The sequence below is a fragment of the Taudactylus pleione genome, unplaced genomic scaffold (genome assembly GCF_031769625.1).
Source record: "Taudactylus pleione unplaced genomic scaffold, aTauple2 ptg000070l, whole genome shotgun sequence".
Classification (NCBI taxonomy): Eukaryota; Metazoa; Chordata; class Amphibia; order Anura; family Myobatrachidae; genus Taudactylus; species Taudactylus pleione.
In genome coordinates, this window is record NW_028284472.1 from 17,127,420 (window position 1) to 17,136,518 (window position 9,099).

The 9,099-nt window shown below is 35.7% G+C and overlaps 1 non-coding gene across 1 annotated transcript; it reads left to right on the plus strand.

The window, feature by feature from the left end:
- The first annotated feature begins 8,703 nt into the window (after positions 1–8,703).
- TRNAR-UCU (transfer RNA arginine (anticodon UCU)) lies at positions 8,704–8,789 on the plus strand. The gene is given in 2 exon segments: positions 8,704–8,740; positions 8,754–8,789. It is a non-coding gene; the product is annotated as a tRNA-Arg (tRNA).
- Positions 8,790–9,099: the final 310 nt, after the last annotated feature.

Consider the following 9,099-nt stretch of genomic DNA (forward strand, 5'->3'; position numbering starts at 1 on the left):
AAGTTACAATGTAATTTCAGATTCCTTTAAACCCGTAATTGGTGTTTTGAAAACACTTTTATCTCTACTCAACTAGCCTTTCTCAGATTGAGTGGTATGTATTCTAAAACATCATAAAAAAATGTCTCCCTACAGTCCTTAATTGTGTACCACAAATTATGTCACTAAATCCGCATACTTAAAATAGGACTTGCACCAAATATCAGCAAGAGGAAGACTCAGATATAGCTGTTTTTGCATTTGGGAGAACTATTGTAAATATCTGACACTCTTTTGCCACTCTATGTATTCTACAAGTGCTACAGTCGAACCACGCTCGAAAACTGCCAGGGGCTCTGTGGCTCAATGGATAGCGTATTGGACTTCTAGTTGGTAGTAGTTTTTCAAAGGCTGTGGCTTCAAGTCCCACCAGAGTCATTCTTTAGTTTTAATTGCAAATATTTAGGATTTACATTCAACTTTTCATAACAATATGATTGGAGATTGGACATCCTTATACTACATAAACAATATAATGATCGGATGTTGACTGGAAAGTCCCTTTCAAAGTTAGATCACAAGTTATAATGTAATTTCAGATTCCTTTAAACCCGTAATTGGTGTTTTGAAAACACTTTTTTGTCTCTACTCAACTAGCCTTTCTCAGATTGAGTGGTATGTATTCTAAAACATCATAAAAAAATGTCTCCCTACAGTCCTTAATTGTGTACCACAAATTATGTCACTAAATCCGCATACTTAAAATAGGACTTGCACCAAATATCAGCAAGAGGAAGACTCAGATATAGCTGTTTTTGCATTTGGGAGATCTACTGTAAATATCTGACACTCCTTTGCCACTCTATGTATTCTACAAGTGCTACAGTCGAACCAAGCGCTAAAGCTGCCAGGGGCGCTGTGGTGCAATGGAAAGCGCGTTAGACTTCTAGTTGGTTGTAGTTATTCAAAAGTTGTGGGCTCTAGTCCCACCAGATTCATTCTTTAATTTTAAATGCAAATATTTAGGATTTACATTCAACTTTTTATAACAATATGATTGGAGATTGGAGATTCTTATACTACATAAACAATATAATGATCGCTTTTTGACTGGAAAGTCCCTTTCAAAGTTAGATCACAGGTTACAATGTAATTTCAGATTCCTTTAAACCAGTAATTGGTGTTTTGAAAACACTTTTGTCTCTACTCAACTAGCCTTGCTCAGATTGAGGGGTATGTATTCTAAAACATCATAAAAAAATGTCTCCCTACAGTCATTAATTGTGTACCACAAATTATGTCATTAAATCCGCATACTTAAAATAGGACTTGCACCAAATATCAGCAAGAGGAAGACTCAGATATAGCTGTTTTTGCATTTGGGAGAACTATTGTAAATATCTGACACTCTTTTGCCACTCTATGTATTCTACAAGTGCTACAGTCGAACCAAGCTCGAAAACTGCCAGGGGCTCTGTGGCTCAATGGATAGCGCATTGGACTTCTAGTTGGTTGTAGTTATTCAAAGGTTGTGGCTTCAAGTCCCACCAGAGTCGTTCTTTAGTTTTAAATGCAAATATTTAGGATTTACATTCAACTTTTCATAACAATATGATTGGAGATTGGACATCCTTATACTACATAAACAATATAATGATCGGTTGTTGACTGGAAAGTCCGTTTCAAAGTTAGATCACAAGTTACAATGTAATTTCAGATTCCTTTAAACCCGTAATTGGTGTTTTGAAAACACTTTTATCTCTACTCAACTAGCCTTTCTCAGATTGAGTGGTATGTATTCTAAAACATCATAAAAAAATGTCTCCCTACAGTCCTTAATTGTGTACCACAAATTATGTCACTAAATCCGCATACTTAAAATAGGACTTGCACCAAATATCAGCAAGAGGAAGACTCAGATATAGCTGTTTTTGCATTTGGGAGAACTATTGTAAATATCTGACACTCTTTTGCCACTCTATGTATTCTACAAGTGCTACAGTCGAACCACGCTCGAAAACTGCCAGGGGCTCTGTGGCTCAATGGATAGCGTATTGGACTTCTAGTTGGTTGTAGTTTTTCAAAGGCTGTGGCTTCAAGTCCCACCAGAGTCATTCTTTAGTTTTAATTGCAAATATTTAGGATTTACATTCAACTTTTCATAACAATATGATTGGAGATTGGACATCCTTATACTACATAAACAATATAATGATCGGTTGTTGACTGGAAAGTCCCTTTCAAAGTTAGATCACAAGTTACAATGTAATTTCAGATTCCTTTAAACCCGTAATTGATGTTTTGAAAACACTTTTATCTCTACTCAACTAGCCTTTCTCAGATTGAGTGGTATGTATTCTAAAACATCATAAAAAAATGTCTCCCTACAGTCCTTAATTGTGTACCACAAATTATGTCACTAAATCCGCATACTTAAAATAGGACATGCACCAAATATCAGCAAGAGGAAGACTCAGATATAGCTGTTTTTGCATTTGGGAGAACTATTGTAAATATCTGACACTCCTTTGCCACTCTATGTATTCTACAAGTGCTACAGTCGAACCAAGCGCTAAAGCTGCCAGGGGCGCTGTGGTGCAATGGAAAGCGCGTTAGACTTCTAGTTGGTTGTAGTTATTCAAAAGTTGTGGGCTCGAGTCCCACCAGATTCATTCTTTAATTTTAAATGCAAATATTTAGGATTTACATTCAACTTTTTATAACAATATGATTGGAGATTGGAGATTCTTATACTACATAAACAATATAATGATCGCTTTTTGACTGGAAAGTCCCTTTCAAAGTTAGATCACAAGTTACAATGTAATTTCAGATTCCTTTAAACCAGTAATTGGTGTTTTGAAAACACTTTTGTCTCTACTCAACTAGCCTTGCTCAGATTGAGGGGTATGTATTCTAAAACATCATAAAAAAATGTCTCCCTACAGTCATTAATTGTGTACCACAAATTATGTCATTAAATCCGCATACTTAAAATAGGACTTGCACCAAATATCAGCAAGAGGAAGACTCAGATATAGCTGTTTTTGCATTTGGGAGAACTATTGTAAATATCTGACACTCTTTTGCCACTCTATGTATTCTACAAGTGCTACAGTCGAACCAAGCTCGAAAACTGCCAGGGGCTCTGTGGCTCAATGGATAGCGCATTGGACTTCTAGTTGGTTGTAGTTATTCAAAGGTTGTGGCTTCAAGTCCCACCAGAGTCATTCTTTAGTTTTAAATGCAAATATTTAGGATTTACATTCAACTTTTCATAACAATATGATTGGAGATTGGACATCCTTATACTACATAAACAATATAATGATCGGTTGTTGACTGGAAAGTCCGTTTCAAAGTTAGATCACAAGTTACAATGTAATTTCAGATTCCTTTAAACCCGTAATTGGTGTTTTGAAAACACTTTTATCTCTACTCAACTAGCCTTTCTCAGATTGAGTGGTATGTATTCTAAAACATCATAAAAATAAATGTCTCCCTACAGTCCTTAATTGTGTACCACAAATTATGTCACTAAATCCGCATACTTAAAATAGGACTTGCACCAAATATCAGCAAGAGGAAGACTCAGATATAGCTGTTTTTGCATTTGGGAGAACTATTGTAAATATCTGACACTCCTTTGCCACTCTATGTATTCTACAAGTGCTACAGTCGAACCAAGCGCTAAAGCTGCCAGGGGCGCTGTGGTTCAATGGAAAGCGCGTTAGACTTCTAGTTGGTTGTAGTTATTCAAAAGTTGTGGGCTCTAGTCCCACCAGATTCATTCTTTAATTTTAAATGCAAATATTTAGGATTTACATTCAACTTTTTATAACAATATGATTGGAGATTGGAGATTCTTATACTACATAAACAATATAATGATCGCTTTTTGACTGGAAAGTCCCTTTCAAAGTTAGATCACAAGTTACAATGTAATTTCAGATTCCTTTAAACCAGTAATTGGTGTTTTGAAAACACTTTTGTCTCTACTCAACTAGCCTTGCTCAGATTGAGGGGTATGTATTCTAAAACATCATAAAAAAATGTCTCCCTACAGTCATTAATTGTGTACCACAAATTATGTCATTAAATCCGCATACTTAAAATAGGACTTGCACCAAATATCAGCAAGAGGAAGACTCAGATATAGCTGTTTTTGCATTTGGGAGAACTATTGTAAATATCTGACACTCTTTTGCCACTCTATGTATTCTACAAGTGCTACAGTCGAACCAAGCTCGAAAACTGCCAGGGGCTCTGTGGCTCAAAGCATAGCGCATTGGACTTCTAGTTGGTTGTAGTTATTCAAAGGTTGTGGCTTCAAGTCCCACCAGAGTCGTTCTTTAGTTTTAAATGCAAATATTTAGGATTTACATTCAACTTTTCATAACAATATGATTGGAGATTGGACATCCTTATACTACATAAACAATATAATGATCGGTTGTTGACTGGAAAGTCCGTTTCAAAGTTAGATCACAAGTTACAATGTAATTTCAGATTCCTTTAAACCCGTAATTGGTGTTTTGAAAACACTTTTATCTCTACTCAACTAGCCTTTCTCAGATTGAGTGGTATGTATTCTAAAACATCATAAAAAAATGACTCCCTACAGTCCTTAATTGTGTACCACAAATTATGTCTCTAAATCCGCATACTTAAAATAGGACTTGCACCAAATATCAGCAAGAGGAAGACTCAGATATAGCTGTTTTTGCATTTGGGAGAACTATTGTAATTATCTGACACTCCTTTGCCACTCTATGTATTCTACAAGTGCTACAGTCGAACCAAGCGCTAAAGTTGCCAGGGGCCCTGTGGTGCAATGGAAAGCGCGTTAGACTTCTAGTTGGTTGTAGTTATTCGAAAGTTGTGGGCTCGAGTCCCACCAGATTCATTCTTTAATTTTAAATGCAAATATTTAGGATTTACATTCAACTTTTTATAACAATATGATTGGAGATTGGAGATTCTTATACTACATAAACAATATAATGATCGCTTTTTGACTGGAAAGTCCCTTTCAAAGTTAGATCACAAGTTACAATGTAATTTCAGATTCCTTTAAACCAGTAATTGGTGTTTTGAAAACACTTTTGTCTCTACTCAACTAGCCTTGCTCAGATTGAGGGGTATGTATTCTAAAACATCATAAAAAAATGTCTCCCTACAGTCATTAATTGTGTACCACAAATTATGTCACTAAATCCGCATACTTAAAATAGGACTTGCACCAAATATCAGCAAGAGGAAGACTCAGATATAGCTGTTTTTGCATTTGGGAGAACTATTGTAAATATCTGACACTCCTTTGCCACTATGTATTCTACAAGTGCTACAGTCGAACCAAGCGCTAAAACAGCCAGTGGCTCTGTGGCGCAATGGATAGCGCATTGGACTTCTGGTTGGTTGTAGTTATTCAAAGGCTGTGGCTTCCAGTCCCACCAGAGTCGTTCTTTAGTTTTAAATGCAAATATTTAGGATTTACATTCAACTTTTCATAACAATATGATTGGAGATTGGACATCCTTATACTACATAAACAATATAATGATCGGTTGTTGGCTGGAAAGTCCCTTTCAAAGTTAGATCACAAGTTACAATGTAATGTCAGATTCCTTTAAACCCGTTATTGGTGTTTTGAAAACACTTTTATCTCTACTCAACTAGCCTTTCTCAGATTGAGTGGTATGTATTCTAAAACATCATAAAAAAATGTCTCCCTACAGTCCTTAATTGTGTACCACAAATTATGTCTCTAAATCCGCATACTTAAAATAGGACTTGCACCAAATATCAGCAAGAGGAAGACTCAGATATAGCTGTTTTTGCATTTGGGAGAACTATTGTAAATATCTGACACTCCTTTGCCACTCTATGTATTCTACAAGTGCTACAGTCGAACCAAGCTCTAAAACAGCCAGTGGATCTGTGGCGCAATGGGTAGCGCATTGGACTTCTAGTTGGTTGTAGTTATTCAAAGGTTGTGGCTTCAAGTCCCACCAGAGTCGTTCTTTAGTTTTAAATGCAAATATTTAGGATTTACATTCAACTTTTCATAACAATATGATTGGAGATTGGACATCCTTATACTACATAAACAATATAATGATCGGTTGTTGACTGGAAAGTCCCTTTCAAAGTTAGATCACAAGTTACAATGTAATTTCAGATTCCTTAAAACCAGTAATTGGTGTTTTGAAAACACTTTTATCTCTACTCAACTAGCCTTTCTCAGATTGAGTGGTATGTATTCTAAAACATCATAAAAAAATGTCTCCCTACAGTCCTTAATTGTGTACCACAAATTATGTCACTAAATCCGCATACTTAAAATAGGACTTGCACCAAATATCAGCAAGAGGAAGACTCAGATATAGCTGTTTTTGCATTTGGGAGAACTATTGTAAATATCTGACACTCCTTTGCCACTCTATGTATTCTACAAGTGCTACAGTCGAACCAAGCGCTAAAGCTGCCAGGGGCGCTGTGGTGCAATGGAAAGCGCGTTAGACTTCTAGTTGGTTGTAGTTATTCAAAAGTTGTGGGCTGTAGTCCCACCAGATTCATTCTTTAATTTTAAATGCAAATATTTAGGATTTACATTCAACTTTTTATAACAATATGATTGGAGATTGGAGATTCTTATACTACATAAACAATATAATGATCGCTTTTTGACTGGAAAGTCCCTTTCAAAGTTAGATCACAAGTTACAATGTAATTTCAGATTCCTTTAAACCAGTAATTGGTGTTTTGAAAACACTTTTGTCTCTACTCAACTAGCCTTGCTCAGATTGAGGGGTATGTATTCTAAAACATCATAAAAAAATGTCTCCCTACAGTCATTAATTGTGTACCACAAATTATGTCATTAAATCCGCATACTTAAAATAGGACTTGCACCAAATATCAGCAAGAGGAAGACTCAGATATAGCTGTTTTTGCATTTGGGAGAACTATTGTAAATATCTGACACTCTTTTGCCACTCTATGTATTCTACAAGTGCTACAGTCGAACCAAGCTCGAAAACTGCCAGGGGCTCTGTGGCTCAATGGATAGCGCATTGGACTTCTAGTTGGTTGTAGTTATTCAAAGGTTGTGGCTTCAAGTCCCACCAGAGTCGTTCTTTAGTTTTAAATGCAAATATTTAGGATTTACATTCAACTTTTCATAACAATATGATTGGAGATTGGACATCCTTATACTACATAAACAATATAATGATCTGTTGTTGACTGGAAAGTCCGTTTCAAAGTTAGATCACAAGTTACAATGTAATTTCAGATTCCTTTAAACCCGTAATTGGTGTTTTGAAAACACTTTTCTCTCTACTCAACTAGCCTTGCTCAGATTGAGGGGTATGTATTCTAAAACATCATAAAAAAATGTCTCCCTACAGTCATTAATTGTGTACCACAAATTATGTCATTAAATCCGCATACTTAAAATAGGACTTGCACCAAATATCAGCAAGAGGAAGACTCAGATATAGCTGTTTTTGCATTTGGGAGAACTATTGTAAATATCTGACACTCTTTTGCCACTCTATGTATTCTACAAGTGCTACAGTCGAACCAAGCTCGAAAACTGCCAGGGGCTCTGTGGCTCAATGGATAGCGCATTGGACTTCTAGTTGGTTGTAGTTATTCAAAGGTTGTGGCTTCAAGTCCCACCAGAGTCATTCTTTAGTTTTAAATGCAAATATTTAGGATTTACATTCAACTTTTCATAACAATATGATTGGAGATTGGACATCCTTATACTACATAAACAATATAATGATCGGTTGTTGACTGGAAAGTCCGTTTCAAAGTTAGATCACAAGTTACAATGTAATTTCAGATTCCTTTAAACCCGTAATTGGTGTTTTGAAAACACTTTTATCTCTACTCAACTAGCCTTTCTCAGATTGAGTGGTATGTATTCTAAAACATCATAAAAAAATGTCTCCCTACAGTCCTTAATTGTGTACCACAAATTATGTCTCTAAATCCGCATACTTAAAATAGGACTTGCACCAAATATCAGCAAGAGGAAGACTCAGATATAGCTGTTTTTGCATTTGGGAGAACTATTGTAATTATCTGACACTCCTTTGCCACTCTATGTATTCTACAAGTGCTACAGTCGAACCAAGCACTAAAGTTGCCAGGGGCCCTGTGGTGCAATGGAAAGCGCGTTAGACTTCGAGTTGGTTGTAGTTATTCGAAAGTTGTGGGCTCAAGTCCCACCAGATTCATTCTTTAATTTTAAATGCAAATATTTAGGATTTACATTCAACTTTTTATAACAATATGATTGGAGATTGGAGATTCTTATACTACATAAACAATATAATGATCGCTTTTTGACTGGAAAGTCCCTTTCAAAGTTAGATCACAAGTTACAATGTAATTTCAGATTCCTTTAAACCAGTAATTGGTGTTTTGAAAACACTTTTGTCTCTACTCAACTAGCCTTGCTCAGATTGAGGGGTATGTATTCTAAAACATCATAAAAAAATGTCTCCCTACAATCATTAATTGTGTACCACAAATTATGTCACTAAATCCGCATACTTAAAATAGGACTTGCACCAAATATCAGCAAGAGGAAGACTCAGATATAGCTGTTTTTGCATTTGGGAGAACTATTGTAAATATCTGACACTCCTTTGCCACTCTATGTATTCTCCAAGTGCTACAGTCGATCCAAGTGCTAAAACAGCCAGTGGCTCTGTGGCGCAATGGATAGCGCATTGGACTTCTAGTTGGTTGTAGTTATTCAAAGGTTGTGGGTTCAAGTCCCAGCAGAGTCATTCTTTAGTTTTAAATGCAAATATTTAGGATTTACATTCAACTTTTCATAACAATATGATTGGAGATTTTACATCCTTATACTACATAAACAATATAATGATCGGTTATTAACTGGAAAGTTCCTTTCAAAGTTAGATTACAAGTTACAATGTAATTTCAGATTCCTTTAAACCAGTAATTGGTGTTTTGAAAACACTTTTGTCTCTACTCAACTAGCCTTTCTCAGATTGAGTGGTATGTATTCTAAAACATCATAAAAAAATGTCTCCCTACAGTCCTTAATTGTGTACCACAAATTATGACACTAAA